Consider the following 23,812-nt stretch of genomic DNA (forward strand, 5'->3'; position numbering starts at 1 on the left):
CCAGGGTTAGCTTTTTTAAATTTTTGGCTATATTATAAAGTTCATTTAACGCCTTCCACAATGATGTCTCAATTTACAGGCAAGCTAACTGAGGCTTGGAGCAGTTAAAGCAATTAGTGGAAATCCACGCAGCTGGTAAAGCACGCAGCCCGGAAATTGGACCCAGATCTGTCTGATTCTAAATCCTTTCTATCACACCAGTGGCCCCAGCAGATGCTCACTCCTTTAGATTAAGTACCCTCTCCATCAACTCCATTACACAGTTTCTTAAGCAAATAGCATGGAGGCTCAGACAACAGGCTTTGGAGTCAGTAAGGCTCAAATTTAAATTTTGTCTCCAGCCTTGATTATTTGTGCAACTTTGAGCATACAACACACAGTCTACTCAAAAAAAGCTGTGAGGAGGATGTCCAGCAAAGCTGTGGTAGTTTACTAGATTATTGTTATAATTATTATTTTTTGAGACGGGGACTCTGTTGCCTAGGCTGGAGTGCAGTGGCACAGTCAGAGCTCACTGTAGCCTCAACCTCTTGGGCTCAAGCCATCCTCCTACCTCAGCCTCCAAAGTAGCTGGGATTACAGGTGCATGTCACCATGCCTGGCTAATTTTTTCTTGTAAATAGAGATGGAGTTTCACTATGTTGCCCAGGCTAGTCTCAAATTCCTGGGCTCAGGAAGTGATCCTTCCACCCCAGCCTCCTAAAGTCCTGGGATTACAAGTGTGAGTCACCACGTCTAGCCTTGTTAAATTTTAAAAAGCTGTCTCTCTTTGGGCCATGAGTGTGTGATAACAGAACAGAACGGGGACGGATAACAATGATGAGAATACTAGCTAACACTTCTTGAGCAGTTAGGATGCATCAGACACTGTGTGAAGTGCTTGCTATGGTACTAGCTTAATTAATCTTTTATTAATCTTAATTAATCTATTATTAGCCAACCTCAATGTACAGATAAGAAGCTCATCCAGCTACAAGTAGGGGAGCCAGGGTCTGAAACTATGTGGGTGGACTCTGGAGCCTGTGCTCACACTAGGAGGTAAGCTTGCAGGGGCCCCTGTGGGACTTTGGGAGCAGATGGTGATGCTTAAGGAGGGTGGAGTAGGAGGCTGTGGTCCTGGGGTCAGTGCGTGGGTTTTGGGCATCAGAGGGTGAGGAAGAAGGTGATAAGAACAGGGTGAGATAAGGTAACCATAGAGTGGGGATTTGGACATTTGAAACAGCTGTCGCCTGTAGGACGATGTCTTAGTCCATTCTTGTACTGCCGTAAAGGCATACCGGAGACTTGGTTATTTATAAAGAAAAGAGGTTTAATTGGCTCACAGTTCTGCAGGCTGTACAGGAAGCAAAGCAGCTTCTGCTTCTGAGGAGGCCTCAGGAAGCTTCCAATCATGGCAGAGGGTAAAGTGGGGGGCGAGGTGGTTCATGGGGCAGGAGCAAGAAAGAGTGAGGGGAGCAGGTGCTCACGCACACTTTTAAACAACCAGATCTTATGAAAACTCACTCCCATGAGAACAGCACCAAGGGGATAGTGCTAAACCACTCATGAGAAGCTGCTCCCGGGATCAATCACCTCCCACCAGCCTCACCTCCAATACTGGATTACAATTCCACATGGGATTTGGTGGGGACACAGATCCAAACCATATCAGATGGTTTCTAGGGAAAGGCAGTTGAATCTGAACCCCAAAGGTGAATCACAGACTGTCAGGGCTGGGAGTTCCTTAGACATGGTCTAGTCTGATGGTCTTTTAAACTGTACCCCATGGAAGTTTAGAGTCCTTCAAGGGTATGAATGGATAGAGGTAGTAGGGTGGAGAGGGGTCTTCAAGATCTTGTGGTATACAGCAACAAAAGTAATTCCATTTCTCTTTTTACCCTTTTGTTGTTGTTGAGGTACAACTTATATATAACAAAGCACATCAATCTCAATTTGTGTGATGAGGCTGGGCACGCTGGTGCAAGGCTGCAATCCCAGCACTTTGGGAAGCTGAGGTGGGCGGATGGCTTGAGCTCAGGAGTTCAAGACCAGTCTGGGCAACATGGCGATACCTTGTCTCTACAAAAAATACAAAAATTATCTGGGAATGATGGCTCTTGTCTGTAGTCTCAGCTACTCAGGAGGCTGAGGTGGGTGGATCACTTGAACCCATGAGGTTGAGGCTGCAGTGAGCTCTGACTATGCCACTGCCCTCCAGCCTAGGTGACAGACGGAGACCCTATCTCAAAAAATAAATAAAATAAAGCCTGATGAGTTTCTGTAAACTTATGCACCCATGTAACCACTACCCAGATCAAGATAAAGAATCTTTCTAAAGTCTCAGCAGTTCTCTCTTGTTCTCTCCAATCAGTGCTGTAACCAAAGAGAACCACCATTTTCATATTATCTATTTTTGAACTCAAATAAATGGAATCGTAGAGAATGCATTCATTGTGTCTAACTTCTTTTGATCAAAATTGTGTCTAGGAGATTCATCTATGTTGTTGCATGTAGAAGGAGTCCACTCTTTTTCATTGCTGTGTAGTATTCTGTTGTGTGACTATACCAGAATTTATTTAGCTTTTCTGCTTTTAATTGGCATCCAGTTTGTTTCCATCATTTGGTGTTATGAACATCGCTGCTATGAACACTCTTGCACAGCCTTTCTGGGGACAAATGGACACATTTCTGTCAGGTATATACCCAGAGTGGTGTTGCAGGGTCACGGGGTGGCTGCATGCTTAGATTTAGTGGGCAGGGCAGCTCTATTTTGAAACAGATATTTCATAGAGTAGGAATCCTCATATAAGATTTTTCCTGGAGAAAGGGTGTGATTACTTACATTTTTCTTTAGGTGGAAAAAGTTTCAATTCCTCTAGAGCAATCTTCTGCATTTACAGTTGGTGAAACTGCAACTCAGAGAGGAAAGTGATTTGTTCAGACTCAAACTGCGGGAAAGTCACAGCCAGCTTGTTCAAGACTCGCCTGGACATTTTGTATTGAGTTTCCAAGTACATGAAATGGATCCTAAATGCCACTCAAACTGGTTGCTTGTCAGATATGGACAGGAAACCATAATCAGAGTCAGAAGCCTTGGGCTGAATCCCCAAAACTCACACTAACGAATGCGTGAGCCAGGGTGAGGTACTGCTGTGGGCCTCAGTCTCCCTAACTGGGAAGTGGATGTACCTGTTTCACAGCGATGCTGGATAAAAGGAGGTAATGATGGGGAGACATTTTATAGCTGGGAAGCTCTTAGTAAATTGCTATTATCATTATCAAAATGTATTCTAAGAGGATGCTTGGGCAAAAATGCTGTTTTCTTGCAGTATGAATGTTTATAATAATTCACTATTTTCTGTTTTATATTTTAGCCTGAGTTAATAGCTTTTAATGAAAATTTCTTCCCCCTCATTAAAGAGTCAGTGTGATAGATAGTATTTTCCAAAGATAACCACAGCAACGTATAGCCCATCCTTCATGCTGCTCTTACACTGTGGACATTTTTATAATGGGATAAAGCTGCATTGAAGCGGGGGGTCTGTGTTCCCTCCCCTTGAACCTGGGCAGGCTTTGTAACTGCCTTGACTCACTGAAAGTGCAGAAATGGCCGTGCACAAGGAGGAATGCAGAGTTGGAAAGGAAAAGTCTAGATTTGGGGGTGCTTCCTGGAGAGAACAGAAACACCCTCTGGGAGGAGACACTGCCGTGGTTTTTGCTTTTCTGGTTTTACACTGTGGTCCTCGTCACTTTTCAGATTTCTTCATTAAAACTTTCCCCCAAAGAGGAAAGCATACGTCTAGCAAATACCCCATCAAGTTAAAGCTGAGGTAAGAACTGAGTGCTCCTTAGCTTCCAATTCAGGCAGTTTTAGTCATTTGGGGGGAGCCCATTGACTCTGGGAGAAAGGCCTAGAGCTCAAATTCTCCTGGGGTTGTGGGGGCTGGAAACAGGAGCTTTGAGTGACAGCACACAGGGAAATAGTGACAGCTCCCCTTTGCCTGAGGGGCAAAGGGACTCCTGGTCCCCAGAGGCCTAGAGGCAGAATGGCACCCATGGGTGTGAGTGGTTAAGAGGCACACAGAGAGAGCTAGATTTCTGCTCCTTGACTTTCCCCTCCCAGAGAGCTCCAGGTTTCTATGAATAAAGACCCTCACCACAGTTTGAAAACTAATAACTATCTTGGCTGGGCACAATGGCTCACACCTGTAATCCCAGCACTTTGGGAGGCTGAGGTGGGAGGTTTGCTTGAGCCCAGGAGTTGGAGACCAGCCTGGGAAACATAGTGAGACCCTGTCTCTACAAAAAATACAGAAAACTTAGCCAAGTGTGGCGGCTCTCACCTGTAGTCTCAGCTACTCGGAAGGCTGAGGTAGGATGATTGCTTGAGCCCAGGAGTTGTAGGTTGCAGTGAGCTTTGACCACACCACTGCACTCCAGCCTGGGCAACAGAGAGAGACCATGTCTCAAATAGATACATACATTCATACATACATACATGCATACATACATTCATACACACACACATACATACATTCATACATACATGCATACATACATACATTCATACATACATACATTCATTCATACATACATACAGGCATACATACATACATACATGCATACATACACACATCCATCCATCCATCCATACATGCATACATACATTCATACACACATGCATACATTCATACATGCATGCATACATACATACATTCATTCATACATACATGCATACATGCATTCATACATACATGCATACATACATACATGCATACACACACATTCATACATACATACATGCATACATACATTCATACATACATACATTCATACATACATACATACATACATTCATACATACATACATGCCTTATATGTGCAAATCACTTTACATACTGGGAGGCAGGTTCATATGTATGACTTCATTTGAGTTTTCCAACGACCCTGTAAATAAACCAGAGAACGTGTCTTTGTCATCATCATCTTGTTATGTTTAAAGAAACTGAGAGGGTGAATAAAGGCTTTGCGAAAGATCCCACAGTAGCAGACGGAAATGCCAGTGAGAGAACCAGGTGTTCTGGCTTTGTGAGCTTTCTTTCACTGGGGCACCACAGCAGAACAATGGTAGAGCTACCTTGAGGAAGAGGCACTTTTCACCCCTCAGATTGCCCCCAGAGGGTAGCTGTCTCTTTGGCTGGCAGCATGGTGTTGATTCTATGTAAGAATAAAATGCCCTGGGCTAGTCACCTCTGCCCTAGCGTTGTCCCTTCACCTCCTCCACCCCATGACTCCCCAGCCCCTATCAGAAAAGAACCATTCTATTAGTCATTTATACCTTAGTCGGAATTTAAGGATTTATGTTTTCTCTCTTAGCAATATTTGAATTTAAATCTTATCTCTCTTTTTTTTTGAGATGGAGTTTCGCTCTTGTTACCCAGGCTGGAGTGCAATGGCATGATCTTGGCTCAACACAACCTTCGCCTCCTGGGTTCAAGCAATTCTCCTACCTCAGCCTCCCGAGTAGCTGGGATTACAGGTACACGCCACCATGCCCAGCTAATTTTTGTATTTTTAGTAGAGACTGGGTTTCACCATGTTGACCAGGATGGCAGGATGGTTTCAATCTCTTGACCTCATGATCCACCCACCTTGGCCTCCCAAAGTGAATCTTATCTCTTATTGTGATTTTTGTTTCCTGGAAAAGATGGTTTCCGGCATCAGTAAGCAGATAGAAAAGCATCATCTCAGGGGCAGGGTGGGAGTGAGTGGGAGAGATTTTGTAGACACCCTCCTTGTGTGTCAGCAGATGCTAGCTACTTGAATCACAGCAAATCACTTATCAAATATCTGAGTGCTGGATGCTGGGGACAGAGTGATGAACAGGATGTGGTCCATCCAGGTGCTGGCATACAGCATGAAGAGATTGCAGTTCATGGCAGGGGCCACAGACAGGTGGGGGAGGCAGGCAAGGAAGCATCGATGTAAGTGTTCAGGCTGTTCTGGGAGCCTGAAGGAACTGGGGGTGAAGGTGATGTCATTCGGCTGAGTCTGGAAAGGTAACAGAACTTCCCTTTATGAATATCTTAGTCCAGGTACTCTAGAAAAGTACATGAGGGATCATGTGCACAAACTGGGGGCAGGAGGGAGTGCAACCTCAGGGAAGAAGATTCGAGGGAAAGGGTGTGCGTGTGCGGTGGTGAAGGAGGAGGGTAACGGGAAGGAATGCATTGTTATGTCCACAGCTCTGCAGCAGCCCTGTAGGTTGCTCCAACTTGCTGGACAGTCACAAAGAGCCTTTATGGACCTCTGTCCCCTGAGCAGGGCTCTACAGGAGGACAAACATCTCTTCTGCTTCTTTCCCATTTTGAGTCCCCCAAAAGCCAAGCTTGCTCCATGGGGAGTCATCTCTTGTGCATTTCTACTTTGAGTCACATACCCCGAAGCTGGCAAGTCTGGGAGCGATGGGAGCTGCCAGAGATGACCGTCGTCAGCGATAGGGCCAAGACGCCGGCAGAGAAAATCCAAAGTAGCCTAGAAAAGGAGCCTCTTTGAAATGTCAGAGCATTTGCACACAGTGGATGGTTGAATCCTCACAATAACCCTGTGTTGTGCCTTGAATTGTGTACCCCAAAAAGATAGGTTGAAGTCCTAACCCTTGCTAACTGTGAAAGTGACCCCATTTGGAAATAGGGTCTTTGCAAATGCAATCAAGATGCAATTTAAGATGAGGTCATGCTGGAGTAGGGCAGGCCCTTAATCTGATAATTGTCCTTTAAGAACAGAAGAGATACAGAGAGGAGAATGCCACCTGAGGACACAGACGCACAGGTGAATCTGCAATCTCTTCATGCTGTATGCCAGCACCTGGATGGACCACATCCTGTTCATCACTCTGTCCCCAGCATCCAGCACTCAGATATTTGATAAGTGACTTGCTGGGATTCCAGTAGCTAGCATCTGCTGACACACAAGGAGAGTGTCTACAAAATTTCTCCCATTCACTCCCACCCTGCCCCTGAGATGACACTTTTCTCTCTGCTTACTGATGCCAGAAACCATCATTTCTGGGAGAAAAACATCACAATAAGAGGTAAGATTGAAGTGCTCTGTGATGATGGAGGCAGAGACCACAGGGGTGAATCTACAAGCCAAGGAATGCCAAGGACTTCTGGCAACACTGGAAGCTAAGAGAATGGGGCGAAATGGTTTCTCTCTATGAGCTTCTAGAGAGAGCATGGCCCTGCCAACACCTTGATTTTGGACTTTTGGTTTGTGTCAGAGAATAAATTTCTGTTATTTTAAGTACCCCCACCCCTTTATGGTACTTTGTAACGGCAGCCTCAGGAAATCAAACGAAACAAGGCTCTTGCTCACATTTTCACTGCTAATCGTTAGCAGAGCTGGGGGCTGAAGCCAGGTTTGCCTGTTGCCTAGATTTGATTTGAAAAACAGTGAAAGCTTTGCAGGGGTGGAATGTGGGAGAACAAAGTGTGTTCATCTCTGTGGGTACGTTGTAGGTGTACGTATTCACAGGGTACACGAGGTATTTTGATACAGGCATGCAATGCGTAACAATCACATCGGAGTAAATGGGCTATTCATCACCTCAAACATTTAACCTTTGTGTTGCAAATAATCCAATTATACTCTTAGTTATCCTTAAATGAACAAATTTTATTTTATGTTTTACTGTAGTCACTCTGTGGTGCTAGCAAATACTAGGTCCTATTTATTCTTTCTATATTTTTGTACCCATTAACTAGCCCCACTAACTACCCTTCCCAGCCTCTGGTAACCATCCTTCTACTTCTATGTCCACGAGTTCAACTGTTTTCATTCTTAGCTCCCACAGTAAAGTGAGGTGATGTGATTGATGTTCGTCTTTCTGTATTTGGCCTGTTTCAGTTAATATATGACCTCTGGTTCCGTCCATGTGGTTGGAAGTGACAGGATCTGATTCTTTTTTATGGCTCTCTATTGTGTATATGTACCACATTTTCTTTATCCATTCGTCTGTTAACGGACACTTAGGTTGCTTCTAAAACTTGGCTATTATTCATAATGCTGCAATAAGCATAGAAGTGAAGATATCTCTTCAATATACTAACTAAAATAAAAAATTTCAAAAAGTAGCTGATGCTGTCTCACACACACACGAGAGCAGCTCTGTCTAAGATGGAGGCCACATGGCTACTGAGTGCCTGAACTGTGGCCAGTCTAAACTGAAATGGGCTGTGTGTAAAAAATACATACCGGGTTTCGAAGACCTAGCACAGAAAAGAATGTAAAGTATCCAGTTACTAATTTTTAATATTGATGGCGTATCAGAATGATTGTATTTTGGATTTACTGGGCTAAATAAAATATATCATTAAGCTTCCTTGCACCTTATTAGAAAAGCGGCTGCAAGAAAAATATAGTCACATATGTGCTCGTGGGATTTCTAATGAAGAGCACTGCTCTGGAAGGTGGGTTCTTTGACGGCAGGGAGCATCTCTGTGCTGCTGACTGTGGGTCCGAGAGCCAGAGCAGGGCCTGACATGCAAGAGTCCCTCAACACATAATTGTGGATAAGTGAATGAATGAATAAAGGAATGACCAAATCCAATCCACCCCTGCATCTGCTGGGCTGGTCCCTGTGAACACAAGATTGGATGTAGTTTTCACCTTGCCTTGTCTCTCTGGGCAGTCATTCAATGACTGAGGCTTACAGAGAGTAATGCATGCTGCACAGTGCCAGCTAATGGAGAGGCTGGATGTGAGGTGGAATTTGGAGAATAAAAATGGCCAGAGTATTTCCAACCACTATGGCAGTGACCACTTACTGGATACAAATTCTGTGCCTGGCATCATTCTAGGTGCTTTATACAGAGTGACTCATTTAATTCTAACAACTTATGACATCAATTCTAACATCAACTCTATTTGACAGATAAAGGAAATTAAAGCTCAAACAGATAAAATTATGTCCCCAGGGTCACAGAGCTGTTTTTTTGTTTTTCTAAACCCAGTTCTGTCTGACATGACACTTGTGCTCTTCACCACTATCATAGAACACAGGGAGGGAGGGACTGGGGGTCCTACCAACACAGGGTGATATGAACCAGGTCTCGTTGATTCTGAGGCCCCGGATCCTGATAGCAGGTGGTCCCAGCCTTCTAGAATTTGTAAAATCCATTGTCTGTGTCTAGTACCATGGAGCATTTGCCCACATAATGTCTGTGCATCTAGACACATCCTGTCCGTGCATACGGCCATATCTTAACTGTGCATCTCTTTCACCAGATGGTGAGACCACCCTCTGTACCTATGAAGTGGCATTGAGTGCACAGGTGAGTGAGTATTCCCTGTGTTGGGGGGGGGCCTGGTGGGAGGTGATTGAATCATGGGCATGGTCCTTCGTGAATGGTTCAGTACCATCTCCCTTGGTACTGTCATCGCGATAGTGAGTGAGCTCTCGTGAGATCTGGTTTGGAAGTGAGTAGCACCTCCTTCCTCTCTCTTGCTCCCACTCCCACCATTGGAGACACCTCACTCCTCCTTTGCCTTCCACCATGATTGGAAGCTTCCTGAGACCTCCTCAGAAGTAGAAGTGACTATGCTTCCTGTACAGCCTGCAGAACCATGAGCCAATTAAACCTCTTTTCTTTATAAATTACCCAGTCTTAGGTATTTCTTTACAGGATTGAGAGAATGGACTAATACAATGGGCAACCCAGACTGAGCAAACCAAATGGAAAAAAGCATAAAGATATAAACCCATGGTTTACATTTGGGACAGTGAGTAGTCCAGAGTGGCAGTGGTGCGTGTGTTTGGGGTGAGCAGACAGAGGGAACATCTCATGAAGAGAAAGCATCAGGGAAGGGAGCTGGAGGCAGACTGTATGAAAATCTGAAGGCCAGGTGAGGGGCTTGGACTCTCTCTGGGGTTTATGAGGAGCAGGAATATGATGGGCAGTGCTGAATGCTGCCAAGTCTGTTTTGGCTGTTTAGTGGAGAACCTACTGGAGGCAAGAGGCCAGATGCTGTTTGAAGTCAGTTCATTTTGCATGGTTATGGTCAGTGAGCCTTAAGAGTAAATGGCACAGAACCTGTGTCCATCTGCACGTCTTCCCTTACAGCTCTGTGAAATCACTTGCTCCATGTAGGTCCCAGCAGGCTCATTTTCAGGAGTTAGTTCACTAACAGGTGCAGAGCTTTCTGGGAATCGAGCAAAATTACAATGAGCCTTCATATTATGAAGTGTGTAGTGGAGTTATCTTCTACCTGATCTCAGGACTTCCTTTCCACCCACGCTCTTTGTAACAGCAAGTCACTTGTGGGCTCTAGGAAGCAGGGAGAAATAAAAGCAAGTGGACACTTTCTAAGTGTCAGCCACTGTTCAAGGATCTTGACATGTGTTAACACCTTTAGTGCCCAAAATGTATCATGGAGAGAGGAGCAATTACTATCCCCATTTTACAGATTAGACAATCAGATAGATCAAGTAACTCATCGAAGCTTGCACAGCCAGTGAGTGGAAGAGCTGGATTCAAACTCCGGAGCCCGTAGTCTTAACTGCTATCTTTTATTGCCTCTCCCTTTTTAGATTTGATGCTTTTTATTTCTACAGTGATCACAGCTCCTTATGAAATAGGTAATACCATTACTTTTCAGTTTATAGGTGAATAAGCCAATGTTCAAAGAGGGCTCATAGTTGTCCCAGGTCACACAGCCAGTAAGTGGCTGAGCTAGAACTTGAACCCATCTCTGTCCGACTTTGCAGCCTCACCCCACTTTACCAGGAAGGGGTGAGGGAAGGAGAGAAGGCAATGCAGGGACCAGTCTTGTGATTCCTCACCAGAGGGCAAGCACTCTCCAGCCTATGATGTTTCGGTCTCCTGTCTCCATAAAATGAGATTTTTTTGTTTTCATAATTTGGGAATTCCACAGTAGGGCACAGACATCATGATTCTATCCTTGGCCACATCCACCTCTTCTCTTGGCCAAACCTTTGGCTCTTCCAAGTTGTGACAGCAAAACCCTATCTCAGAGCTGGAGCTTCTGAATGTCAGGGCTTCCATCTAGGTCTGGAGGATAGTGGTTTCAGGGAGTGGTTTCTTTTTGAGCAAAGAAAACTGCTATTCAAATCCAATCTTGCTTCACATTTCAAAATTCTGCTCGTAGGCCAGTGTGTGTGTACATCTGTGACTGTCAACAGGCATCCAGAGATGGGGTGGGAAGTGATGCTCCATGGCCACCATAGGCCAGACAGGAATCAGGAAGCTGACATACAATGGATTAGGCATTGCTTCATTCTTTGACCAGCATCACCTTCAACTGATGTTCATGGAGCAAGGCTTCCTGTGAGGAAATCTGAGCAGCATGTAGCAATAACACATTTGAGCACTCACTACAAGCCAGGAACTACATTAAGTATGACATACACACCATCTCACTTAGTGCTCACAAAATACTGTCATAGATTTCATTACCCCTGGTTGAGGGATGGGGAAACCAAGCAGCTAAGAGGCTTGCCCCATGACTGAGGCAAGATTCGGACCCAGGTCATACTCTTAAGCGTACAAATTGAACACCTGAATCTCTGACTACTATCTGAAAAACAGAATGTAGGAGGGCAAAGGAGGATGCAGAGAGACCAGTTAGGAGGCAACTGCAATAGTCCAGGATGAGACGAAATGGCTGCTTGGACTAAGGTGGTATTATGGAAGTAGTAAGAAGTGGTTGAATTCAGAATAGAGTTTGAGGGAAAGGCAAAACAACAGGGCTTGTCAGTGGAGTGAAGCTGAGCCATATGGGAAAAAGGTGAGTCAAGGATAAGACCTAGACTTTTGGCCTCAGCCACAACGTACAAGGAGGTGCCATTTAATGAGAGGGAGTTGTTAAGGGGAGGAAAGAGTTTGGTGGTGGGTATCCAGAGTTAACTTGGTGGGTCAGTTAGACAACTGTGTGGAGACATGATCAGGGGAGAGGTAGGGGAAGGAGGTGTGGATTTGTGACCAGTTTATGGACCCAGTTTAAAGTCCTAGGGTAGATGAGATGATCAAATAGAGGATTGTAAATAGAAAAATAGCCAAGGGCAGAGCTTTGTAGAGCTTAACAATTAAAGGTCAAGTTGAAAAGGGATAGCGGGCAGAGGAGACTGAGAAGGAATAGCAGTGGGTAGGAGGACAACCAGGCACTGATCAACAAGGAATGTGTTTTAAGAAGGTCAAGTAAGACAAGGAAAGAGCTGGCCAGTGGCTTTGGCAAAGTGGAGCCCATTGGCGACTTTGACATTCCAGGAGGAACACATTCTCTATACCTGTCGCATTGGCTGTCCTTGAATTTCGGGGCAAAAATTCCCAAGATTATGGAGCCTAGAGATGGCAGAGCCAACATTCAGACGGTCCTTGGTTTGAACCTTGGATCTCCCCATAGCTGTGTGACCTTGGGCAGTTACTATCCCTCCTTGAACCTCATTTTCCTCATCTATGAAATGGGAGTGACAGTGCTCACAACTTGAGGCAAGGATTGAAGGAAATAATAAATAAAAACGTAAAGCAGCAAATGCTTAGGAGGTAGTAAATATTTTTATTATTATTATTATTTTAAATAAAGACTGGATCTCACTCTGTCATTCAGGTTGGAGTGCAGTGATATGATCACAGTTCGCTGTAGCTTTGACCTCCTGGGCTCAAGAATCCTCCTGCCTCAGCCACTGGAGTAGCTAGAATTACAGGCATGCACCACTATGCCTGGTGGATTTTTTTGTTTTTAGTAGAGATGGGGGTCTCACTATGTTGCCCACGCTGGTCTTGAACTCCTGGCCTCAAGTGATCTTCCTACCTTGGCCTACCAAAGTGCTGAGATTAGAGGCGTGAGCCATGGTGCCTGGCCTATTATTTTAGCTTTTATGTATTTTAAAAAACATTGTTAGCTCAAGAGTGATATCTATATTTCTGAGAAAAATCCGACCTAATTTTGAGCAGAGCTTTATTAATGCCAGGGAATCTGACAGGAAATTCTTTGAGGGTTGAAACATTTTTTTTCCCTGTGGCACCCCAAATGCCCAGCATGTAAGTGGATTTAATCCGATCAGGTCAATCCCTGTTCTGAGCAGTTTTATACTGCTCCCTGGGAAGAGACCTAGATCCCTACCTGGGCTCACAAGACTGGGTAGTCTGACCCCTCCCACCTGTGCTGCCTGGTCACACACCATACTCCCCAAAACCACCACGACTCTCGGTTCCTGACAGCACTCTACTTGGCCCATGCACTAGGGGGCGCTGCACATTCTACCTCCCCTGTATTCTCCCTTCCCTGTCCTTTTCCCTGTGTTAATTTCTTCTTGTCTCCTGGGGCAATGGCTACTTCCCCAGGAAGCCCTTCCTGAATTTCTGGACCAGAACGATTCCTTTCTTAGAGGCTACCAGGGCCTCTGTGCCTTTCCTTCCTGGCACTTAGCTTGTTTGTGGTCATACATTTTTGGTGCACATGTTAGTTTAACACCTGATTTCATCACTAGATTCTAAGCACATGGGGCCGGAATTGATCTGTTTTGCTCACCAATGTGTGCCCTGTGTTGATCCCAGGGCCTGGCACACAGTAGGCAGGCAACACATCATTGTAGACTGAGTGAGTGAGTGGGTATTTAATGCAATGAATGCATGAACAGATGGCTTTCCTTTTGTAGAGCAATGCAGGTGTCTCTGAAAGGTTGTTGGAAAGGCAAATATGATACCAAATTGTATTCCATTTACTTTAATTACAGTACGAAGGAGAATAAATCTTGCCCTTGAAATGTAATAAAGGCCTACTTTAAAATCTCAACTGTCTTTTTCACTGGCTTAGTTTTTAAAATGATAATTTCCTGATAAGCCATAAATAATACCACTTAAAATAGATTCCTGACTTGGCTCGGCTACTAACTAGCTGCTGATCGTAGACAGGTCACTTACACTCTGCATGTCACCATTTACGGTGTATGGTTCTTGTGAGGCTCTAGGTCGATGGCACGAGAGCCCTTTGAAAGCAGGGTCTTATTTGTTATCCATTATTCTCAGTCTTATTAATAATAAGAAGGAATAGGCTGCGTGCCAGAGATAGTTGAGTAGATTTGCAGGGCTGCAGGATTGGGGCTGCAGAGAAAAATGAAAAGAAATGAAATTTTCTTTTCATTTTTAATGAAATATTTAGAGGGGTGTTGGGAAATGAAGGGTGGAGGGGACCAGAGACAATAACGGCTGAGTGTTTATGTCTATTGGGCTGTTGGTGACCCGAATAAATCACTCTCATGGCCAAATTCTTAGAAGCTGCATAGGGAAGGAGAGAAAGTAATAAACTCCTTGGCTCACCGTGTGGTGGCAGAGGAGAGATGTCTGGCGACTCCCAGGTGACCTTGGCTGATCAGGGCTGTGGCTCTGAGGTCAGGGAGGCTGGCAGCTGTTGGTGGGGAGGGTGAAGCTGTCGCCCACCAGGCAAATTATCCTGCCCAGCACAACCTGAGCTCCACGACTAGGAGGGGACACAGATGCCCGCAGACATGGGAGGAGGAGCAAAGCCAGCAGGACAGGGAGGGGAGGGGTGTGCAATCCAAGCCTTCAGGGCTGGGCAGGAAATGGGAAGAATTGGGCAGCCCAGAGGGGATGGGGTCCTGAAGAGCCCAGCCCAGTTAAAGGGCAGCAGCACCTCAGCAACAAGTAGCTGGTGTTGTGTGAGGATGCGTCACCCACCGTCACTATCCCCCTTTTCCAGAGAGATCTCCAGTCCTGGGTTTTAAATGTGGAATCACGCCATTTGCAGAAAAACAGAAACCAAGCAAACGAACAGCAGCAACAAAATCTCTGTAGGCCAACAGGACAGTCTGACGGCTGTGCGAGGGCTGCTCTTTTGTGATCTCATTTGATGCCCCATTTGGGGGCTCCATCCCTGCCCTCCCCCTTCCGGGGTGGGGATGGAGGAGACCACTTGACTCTGTGGGAAAGGGTCCTGTAAGCTCACCTAACCGATCTTCCATCTTTAAGAAGACCACTAGAAGTGAACACATACAGAGTAAAATGTCAGCTCACCATAGGTGCCATGAATAAAGACAATGCAGGATAATGGGGAGAGAGAGTGATGGAGGCATTTATTTTTGGTTGGATGACCAGGAGAGGTCTCTGTGTCCGCCCTTCTCCCAGGCCCTCAGAGGTTTAACAAGATTTCACCAGGTTTCCCTGGCCTCATTCATAGGTGCTAATGAGCAGCTGGGGGTTGGCTGAATAGCTGCAGTAATCCAAAAGGGTTTCCCTTCTACCCTCTGTATCCCTGGCCTTGGAATTAGCCTCAGTTCCAGCTAAGGAAGCAGGTGCAAAGCCGAAATCCTGATTAAGAGTAAGTATTTTCACCTCTACAGCTGGCCACTGAGTCTGGGATGAGAGGAGCCTGCACGCTGCAGGACAGCAGGTGGGGGAGGGGAGGAAACAGGAGCCACCAGCTCCTGGCCATGGTTGTGCATCCCCTGCTCAGCTTTACTTGGAGGGGAATAGACAGACATAAGGGACGCAGTAAGTCAGGGCAGGTCCTGCGGCTTCACATATGTCTCCTCTCCCCCAGGTCTCCCTGCCTGAAATCTTATCATCAGACAGTAACTTTTCTCAAAGCTACAGTGGCATCTCTAAATCCCCTTTTGTTCCAAGACAGAAAACTGTGGGAGTTGTTATGCTTCCCATCTCAAAGAGAAAGAGAGTTCTTACTGTGAGCTGCAAGGCCATCTGTGATGTGCAGCCCCAGCTCATGGGATGGCTACATAATTTTGGGGGCCCAGAACAAAATGACAAATTGGCCCGCCGCATTATTGCCATCTCCCTGAGCACAGGGATTTCTTTTTGTTTTGGCTTAATGATGGCTCTATCTCCAGTGCCTGGCACCTGATAGAGGCTTCCTATTTTGTTGTTGATGTTGAATCAAAGCACAGCGTTTGAGTCATGATGTGGATCTGTGGTAGGACTTCTTTTAACATTTATTAAGCTTTTATGGCATTGGGCTAAGGAAGTGGGGTTTCAGCCCTGGCTGCACAGGGGAATTGCCCCAGCAATTCTTACAAATCCCGATGCCAGACTTTACCTTGGACTAGTTATATTGGAATCTAGAGGGGGCGGGTGAGGGGACATCAGCATGTTCAAGCTTCCCAGCTGATTTCAATGTGCAGCCAAGTTTGAGGACCAGTGCACTGGCTCAGTCGCACTTGTGCTCAGTGGCTGTGGTGCAGTGTTAGGCAGCTTGTTAACTGCTCAGAGGTCCAGGGCCATTTTCAGATTTTCCAGATTGTTAAATTTGGGAAGGAGGGTCTGTCCTGTTAATAAGCTCCCCAGGGAATTTTTGCTTACTCCAAAGTTTGCAAACCTAAATCATGCTCAATCCTATGATTGTATTCATTTTACAGACAGGATAAAAGAGGCAGAGAGGGGTTAAGTAGTCTTTCCAAGGTAACAAGGTAGGTAAGTGGCAGAACCAGGATTTGAACCTGAGGCTACTGAGCTTACCTATTCGCTTCTCTCCTTTTTCTTTGTGACAAAAACCTAAGTGTGCTCCAGGAGCTGGTTGTGAAAATAAAGACAAGGTTAGGTACAGTGGTTCATGCCTGTACTTCCAGCACTTTGGGAGGCCAGCGTGGGAGGATCACTTGAGCTGAGGAGTTCGAGACCAGCCTGGGCATCATAACCTAGTAAGACCCCCGCCCCATCTGTACAAATAACAAAAAAGATCAGGAGGATACGCATGTAATAGTATATTTTAAAGATGGAGAAGTCGGTATTACCACTCCATGGTGAGGAAACAGGCCCAGCTTGGTGAACTAACTCCCACTTCCAGGGTCTTTGGGCCTTTAAGAGGCAGAGCTGGGATTCAGATGTGGGCCATTTTCTCCAGACTCTCAGGTTCTGCAAGTGAACATTCAACACGTGGGTCATCCCGGCATCCACGTTGATTGGTGCCTGATAGGCCCGTAACCAATAATGAGAAAGTGAGTGGCGGGGCGGGAAGACTGGTCAGCTGAATGGGTGAACCAGTGAGGGAGTGAGGGGGTCCAGGTAACTCACTTGCCTATTTCCTGGATTCATTCTATTTTTCAAGTAGAGTTGGATCACTAGAGGGCGATATCGGACAAGAGAAAGAAGAATTCTTTACTGTCGTTTCTAGGACTGGTGAAGATAATACATCTATGGCCGTGGATTTAAACCAAAAAGGGAGACTCTAATTTACGAGCAGTTAGTGAGCATTGCTTTCCCCTGGGCTTGCAGGCCGATGAGAACCTTTTCAAGCCCCATTAACACATTGGGCCACTCCAGACCTTTCTAGGCTTAAAACCAACAGGGCAAAGGGGAGAGAAGGGAAATCTTGGTTGGCCTGAAAAGTGGATGTTTGTAGATAATAGGAGGTTTTAGAAAAAGACATTTTGTAGCTTCCCAGACTTTTACGACATTGATGGGAGTTAATGTTTCGAGAAATGGTATTATAATGAAGTTGTATGCTGAATTAATTTCCCATAAATAAGACCATACACTTCCACGGATTGCTTTTCTGCCATATCATGGGAGTGCGTGCTCTTGGTGGATGCGTGTTCTCCCTCCTTCCTCCACCTGCCCCCTCTTCTTTCCTTAGAGCCTTAGAGTAGATGCCATCTGGGTATGTCTCCACTGGTTGTGTGGCCTTGAGTAAGTCACTTAAATCTTCTGAATCTCAAAGTCCTCAGTGATGACATTGCAGGCTTGTCCTGGGGTTTAAACAGAGAACATGTGGGCCTCCTCGGAATTTCCTTCAGGTTTCTGTTTCTTTGTCTTCTCTTCTCTGCTTTTCCAGTAAGAACCAAAAGTTCTGATGCCAAAAGAGCGGCGAAGTCTTTACTGAGAATTCACCAGTTGCCCCTCCCTGGGGCCATCGCTAACCCCAAGAGGTGCATTTTAGAAGCTATGAGCATTGGAGGGGGCCCCTAAGAAATGAATTTCAAGTGAAAGCCTTTTAGACTCAACTCCTACTTAGTGCTAATAATCATTGCAATGAAAGTAACTCCTATTGAGCGCATATAATGTACTAAAAGCATTGTGCCTAAGGTTTTATAGGTGTTACCTCCCTTAATCCTTGCCACAAACTTTATGAGGTAGGTGTTTCATTATGTCCTTTTTACAGATGAGGAAACTGAGGATCAGAGAACTTAAGTAATCTAGCTGAGGTCACACCGCTATTAAGTAGCAAAGCTGGAGTCAAAGCCAGGTCTGATTCCAATGCTTATGGTCAGGAAGAGGGCTAAGAATAACGTACGTGTATCATTCACCCTGTGCCTGGGTGACTTCTGTAGAAAGGTTGTATGTCCAGGATACAGGAAGGAAGAGGAGGCCACACGGGATAGAAACACCTGGAAACACTTCCCAGAAGTGGTGTTATTTGAGCAGGCCCCTGAGGATTAGTCTGGGTTCTGGCGGCAGAGATGAGGAGGGAAGAGAGTGTTAGAGGAACCACCAAATTCAAAGACAGGGAGACTGGAGAGCATGGGGTTTGTTTTGGGGATGTGGATGTATCCAGTACTGTGCCACCGTATGAGTATAAGGGGTGCTAGCTATCATTATTTGCATTTTACACATTAGGAAAATGAGGCACAGAGAGGGTAACTGATTTGGCCAAGGTCACACAGCTAAGTGGCAGAGCTGGGATTTAAACTGCCATCTCTCTGACTCCACTTCTGTACAGTGGAGAGCACATATGGATCTCAACTCAGTCACAACTAAGAGAAAGGCTCTAGTACCTGCGGCTTCTGGGGGCAATCCCAAGGCCAGCAGCCCAGCCATACCAGAGATCACACACCAATATGTGCCCCCCGCACCTTGAAATGTAGTGGGGAGAATAGTGGGGACAGGACGATCTTCAAGTTCTGAGATACCAACAGTAAGAATCGACCTTTGCACCACACCCAGCTTTCTTCTCAGTTTCACCTTGGGATCAGGCTACTCTCTTGCATCCTTTTACATTTCATAATTGCTGCTCATCAACCGTGTGCCAGACCCTTAAACAATATTGAGGCATGAGGTTGGCTTAGAAACCTGTGGGAGGTCACGTAGTGAGCAAGTGGCAGATGGAGGATTCAGGCCTGGCCTGTGCTGCTCACCACAGTGCTGTTCCCCTCTCTTGGGGTAAAGAGCAGGGAACAGATGAGGAGAGGGGCTCTTGTGAAGCCCACCCTGCTTCTCCTAATGGCCCCACAAGGCAGCTAGTCATAGGTGAGTCTCAGGAGGTCTGAATGGCTTACTAGGGCTGGTGGAGCCAACACAGGAGACCAGATCCTGACCCTCCCTGCTGCCCCACATCCACCTGCCCTCAGAGTCTCCAGGCCACCACTTCTCCTCCAGCCCAACCTGAGGCAGCAGTTGCTGATGGACCCTGAGCATCCCTAACACCACCACTGCGAAGGTCCTGGCCTCAGGTTCTTGTTACCTGAGAACATCTGCCTGCAGGGGACAGGGACCCCAGGCCACTGGTAGTTTGTTTATGTGGGTTTTAGACTCAATGAAGTCATGGCTGCTTTCATTCTACGGACAGAAACTGCCTTGACCCTAGAGGGAGATTTATAGGGCCCCAGGCAATATCCACAGATGGACCAGATGCTGATGTTGGCATACACACAGAAATCCTATTTGGAGAAAGGTAAGGTATAAAGGGCACCAGATGGGATTCCCTGCTGTGGAATTAAGAGGAGTCACCAAGGTAGTGATGAGAGTGGAGACTCATCTCCATGTGTTTGTGGAGGAAAGAAGGAAGTATGTGCATTTATTCATGAATTTATTCATATCTATTCACTCAGCAGACACACGTGGGGAACCTATTATGTACCAAGGAATGTGCCAGGCATCAAGGAAATAGCAGGGTACAGAACAGAGCGAGTTTTTGCCCTCAGAGAACCTCTCGCTCTGCTGGTGATGATGGGCATTAGGGAAGGGCAACAGCCAATGAGCACATAAATCAAACACCTAAGTTAGGTGATGGGGCAAGTGACACAGATGGAAACGAATCAGGGGAGGAGCTGGGAGTCTGGTGGGTGGGATTTGTTTGGAATGGGCCATCATTCTCGCTCCAAAAGGAGCTAGAATTTGGTTCTTTTTCTCTTAAAGAAATGGGTCTTGATTTAGACAACCATGATTCACTCCCTAGAGGTACAGTGCAGGCTAAGCTCCAGTATCTCCGCGGAGAATGCTTGGAGCCAAAATGGCCTGAGAGTGGTTTCCCTTGGCTCCTCATAGAGTCAGTGCACTCTCAGCTGATGGGGTAAGGGAGGTGGTTTGTCCCCAGAAACTCGGGCCCATTGTCCTAAGGTGGGGATGGGAGCAGCACTTCCAGGAGCAAGTGTGGGTGAAGACCAGAATGTTCTACATCAACAATAAGGTATTTTGTATGTCAAAATAGCCAGAAGAGAGGATTTTGAATGTTCCCCACTAAAAAGAAACAAGAGATGCTGTCAGGGACGGGTACACTAGTTACCCCGAGCTGATGATTACACAATGCGTACATGTATCAAAACATCACATTGTACCCCATAAATATGTGCAATCATTATGTATCAATTTTTTGAAAGACCAAAATGAATATGTGCCCCTGTGCCACAGGTTACCTGTAAGGTGCAGGGCTTCTTGCTGTCTGTTGAAGCAGTTGGGCCTTTTCCCAACTCCCAGTGAAATGGCCAGGAGTTTTGGGGCTCAGTTTTCCTGAAACAAAGATATGGGCCCAGACTGTGACTTCAGCCCCGAATGTTGTACATGTTAAAGCGTGGCCTTGGTGCCTGAATTAAATCTGAATCAGCTGCCTTCTGTTTAGGGCCTATAAACCTCCCTTTCTTTCAAAGTCTCTGGTGGCCAAAGAAACACAGATTTATGAGAGAGTGGCTTTGCTTTGTAAACTTAAGCCCTCAAAAGGGGACTTCCCTGGGAATCTCTATTAAGACATTTCTGAACTTAGTTTTTTTTTTTTTTTAAAAAATACTAAATATGATCAATTTTGAATTATTTGAATTATTTTCATTAATTGCCAGTCATCCTAAAGAACTGATTGAGCACCTTTTAGGTACCAGACACTGTTCTAGGCACAGGTGTGAGCAAGATACATGGTCCCTGTCCTCATGTAGTGCACAGATGGACCAGATGCTGATGTTGGCACACACACAGAAATCCTGTTTGGAGAAAGGTAAGGTATAAAGGGCACCAGAGGGGATCCCACAGCAGGAGTCCCCCCTGGACACAGAGTAAATGGGTAGTCATAACACAGGGCTCTGAGAGGGGAAGGAGGGGGTGTTTTAGGAGATACTTAAAGATAAAGGTCAGGGATGGCTTCCTGGAGGAAGGAGTTAGCTGGATGAAGAGTTGCGGGAACAGCGTAGATGTCCAGATGAGAGTGGGGGCGGCCTGGAGTGGAGAGGGCATGTAGCGCACAGCTAGCGCTTCATAACTTGGGGAGGGCAATGTAGGGAGGTGATGGAGAATGATGCTAGGGCTGCCAGAGCAAAGTACCACTGACTGGGTAGTGAAAACAACAGAAATTTATGTTCTCATCATTCTGGAGGCAGGAAGTTCGAGACCGAGGCGTTGGCTAGGTTGGTTCCTCCTGAGACCTCTCTCCTGGGGCAGTCATTGCCATTTTGCTCTTTGTCTTCACATGGGCTTCCCTCTGTGCATGTCTGTATCCTCATTTTCTTTTTGTATGAAGGCATCAGGCATATTGAATTAGGGGCCTCCACTTACAACCTTGTTTGAATTTAATTACCCTGTTAAAGACTCTATCTCCAAATAAGTCATGTTCTGCCGTACGGGAGGCTGGGGCTTTCAATGTATGAATTTTGTAGAACACAATTCAGCCTGTAACAGATGTATAGTCACTGGATCAAGCAAGGCGTTGGAACCATGTTAAAAAGCGTGGACTTGGTCTGAAAGGCAAGGGGGAGTCACTGAAGAGTCCTACACAGGGTGGCAATGCTCATGTTTGCATTTGATCTTTGCAGAGATCTTACAGCAGGGAGGGGAAAATTGTAGAAGGACAGAGTTGGGTTCAGAAGCTATGAGGATGTTGTCTAAGAGAACTCTTGGCAGAGGGAGATTAGGGGGTAGAAACTACAGGAACTGTGGTGGGTCACTCCTCAGGGGCAGGGCAGGGGAATGTCAAGGTGAGCTGGAGTTCTGGTTTGGGCCACTGGGTGCACCATGGAAATCTTCCCTGAGAATCGTGGTCTGGGTGAGGGGAAGGAGATGAGTCCAGCATTAGGGGTCATGCTGACTTTTGGGGCCCTGTGGGAAATCTGAGTGGGGCAGGTCTCAAGCTCCGGAAATAATTCTGAGTTGGAGATATGGATTTAGGACTCATTAGCTTGGATGGTAATTGAGGCCATGGAAATGGGTGCGGGAGGGGGGATAGCCATGAGTTTGAATATTCAGAAAGGAGCTGGCAACTCTTCTTACTGATGCTAGAGATGTATGTGTGCCCAGAATGACTAACACCTCCGCTCATATGAAGGCCCAGCTAATCTTCAAGTCCATGTTTTCCTCTCTGAGGAACCATTGGGATCCTGGGATAAGAGAGGGTCTTGGGTCTCCTGGGCATTTGCTCCCTTCCCAAGATCTGAGGACATTTAATTAATTTTGATACTTAATGAATCACTGGATGCCTTCCCAGCTGAGTCAGCCAAGGTATCCTTCCTGGGAAGCACAAGCCAGGCAGCTCCAACAACTGGCCTTGTTTATCAGAGGGATGGGGCAAGAGAGTGGGGCGTGACTTCCCAGACTAGCAAGCATCTGGCTACATGGAGGCAAGGAAAGATACCAGTGTACAAAAGGTATTTGCTGGGCTTAAGGGTACGTGATGCATATTTTCGGTAGTAGTAGCAGATTTGTCTTTTTAAGATGTCTTTTTTGAGCCACTTTTAAAATAACAACAGCTGAATTTATAGAATCCTCACCAGCTTCCAGACAATGTGCTAGGCATTTTACCTGCATTGTCTCAATTCATCCTCGCAAGCAAGCACTGTAGTTATTCCCATGGTGCTGAGGATATGGGAGAAGTCATACGATGTGACTTCTGAGGCTAGGACATGAAAGCATCTACCTGGCTCTGTCATTTGTCTCAGGATGTATGCCCAGGGAGCCACAAGCCAACATGTGAAATGTCTGGTTGCCCTGCAGGTGCTATGCTGGAGAGAGCATGTAGGGAGACTCTGCAGAGACTGATGTCCAAGGATCCTCTGCTGTTCCAGCCTCCAGATGTTTGGTACCAAATGAAAGGTGAATGAGGCTTCCAACCCCGCCTTTGAGCCAACCCAGCTAATGCCAGTAGAGCAGAGATGAGCTGTCCCCACCAAGTCCTGCCAAGATTGCAGATTTGTGAACAAATAAGTGTTTTTGCTTGAAGCCTTTATGTTTTCGGGTGCTTGGTCATGTAGCCCTAGGGCTAACTGCAACATAGTTGGAAGTGACAAGATTCAAGGTCATATAGCTGCTTAGGGGAAGAACAAAGAAAGTATACTCTCCTTGCATTCAAAGCCTAGTTCTTCAATTTGCTTGCGGTGTGACCTTTGGCAAACTACTGAACCTCTCTGTGCCTCAGTTTTCTCATCTGTATGATAGGGATGAAGATGGTGTTTGTTCAGAAGGTAGTGATGAGAATAACTATTTCATTCTTGGCATGTAGGAAAAACCTAGTAAGTAGCTGGGTTGGGTTTCAATTCAGGCAGTCTAACCCTAGACTCCTAACTGGCAAGCTCAAGTCCAGAACAGTCCCACCAATCCCCGAAAAGAAGGCCAGACAGCAATATCCCAGGTACTCCCATTTTTTTCCCCCACAG

The 23,812-nt window shown here is 46.0% G+C and overlaps 1 long non-coding RNA gene across 44 annotated transcripts in view; it reads left to right on the forward strand.

The window, feature by feature from the left end:
• LOC103788949 (uncharacterized) overlaps window positions 1–23,812 on the forward strand; it is a 196,391-nt gene that overhangs the window by 8,783 nt on the left and 163,796 nt on the right. For 30 of the 44 annotated variants that reach the window (XR_013532441.1, XR_013532452.1, XR_013532469.1 and 27 more), the window contains exons 3-6: window positions 937–3,198; window positions 3,737–3,809; window positions 5,396–5,518; window positions 9,268–9,314. This is a non-coding gene — a long non-coding RNA (uncharacterized LOC103788949). Of the gene's footprint in view, window positions 1–936; window positions 3,199–3,736; window positions 3,810–5,395; window positions 5,519–9,267; window positions 23,253–23,812 lie in introns of all 44 variants that reach the window. The other 14 variants (XR_013532474.1, XR_013532464.1, XR_013532475.1 and 11 more) reach the window with 14 other exon arrangements.

The sequence above is a fragment of the Callithrix jacchus genome, chromosome 2 (genome assembly GCF_049354715.1).
Source record: "Callithrix jacchus isolate 240 chromosome 2, calJac240_pri, whole genome shotgun sequence".
In the NCBI taxonomy this organism is placed as follows: Eukaryota; Metazoa; Chordata; class Mammalia; order Primates; family Cebidae; genus Callithrix; species Callithrix jacchus.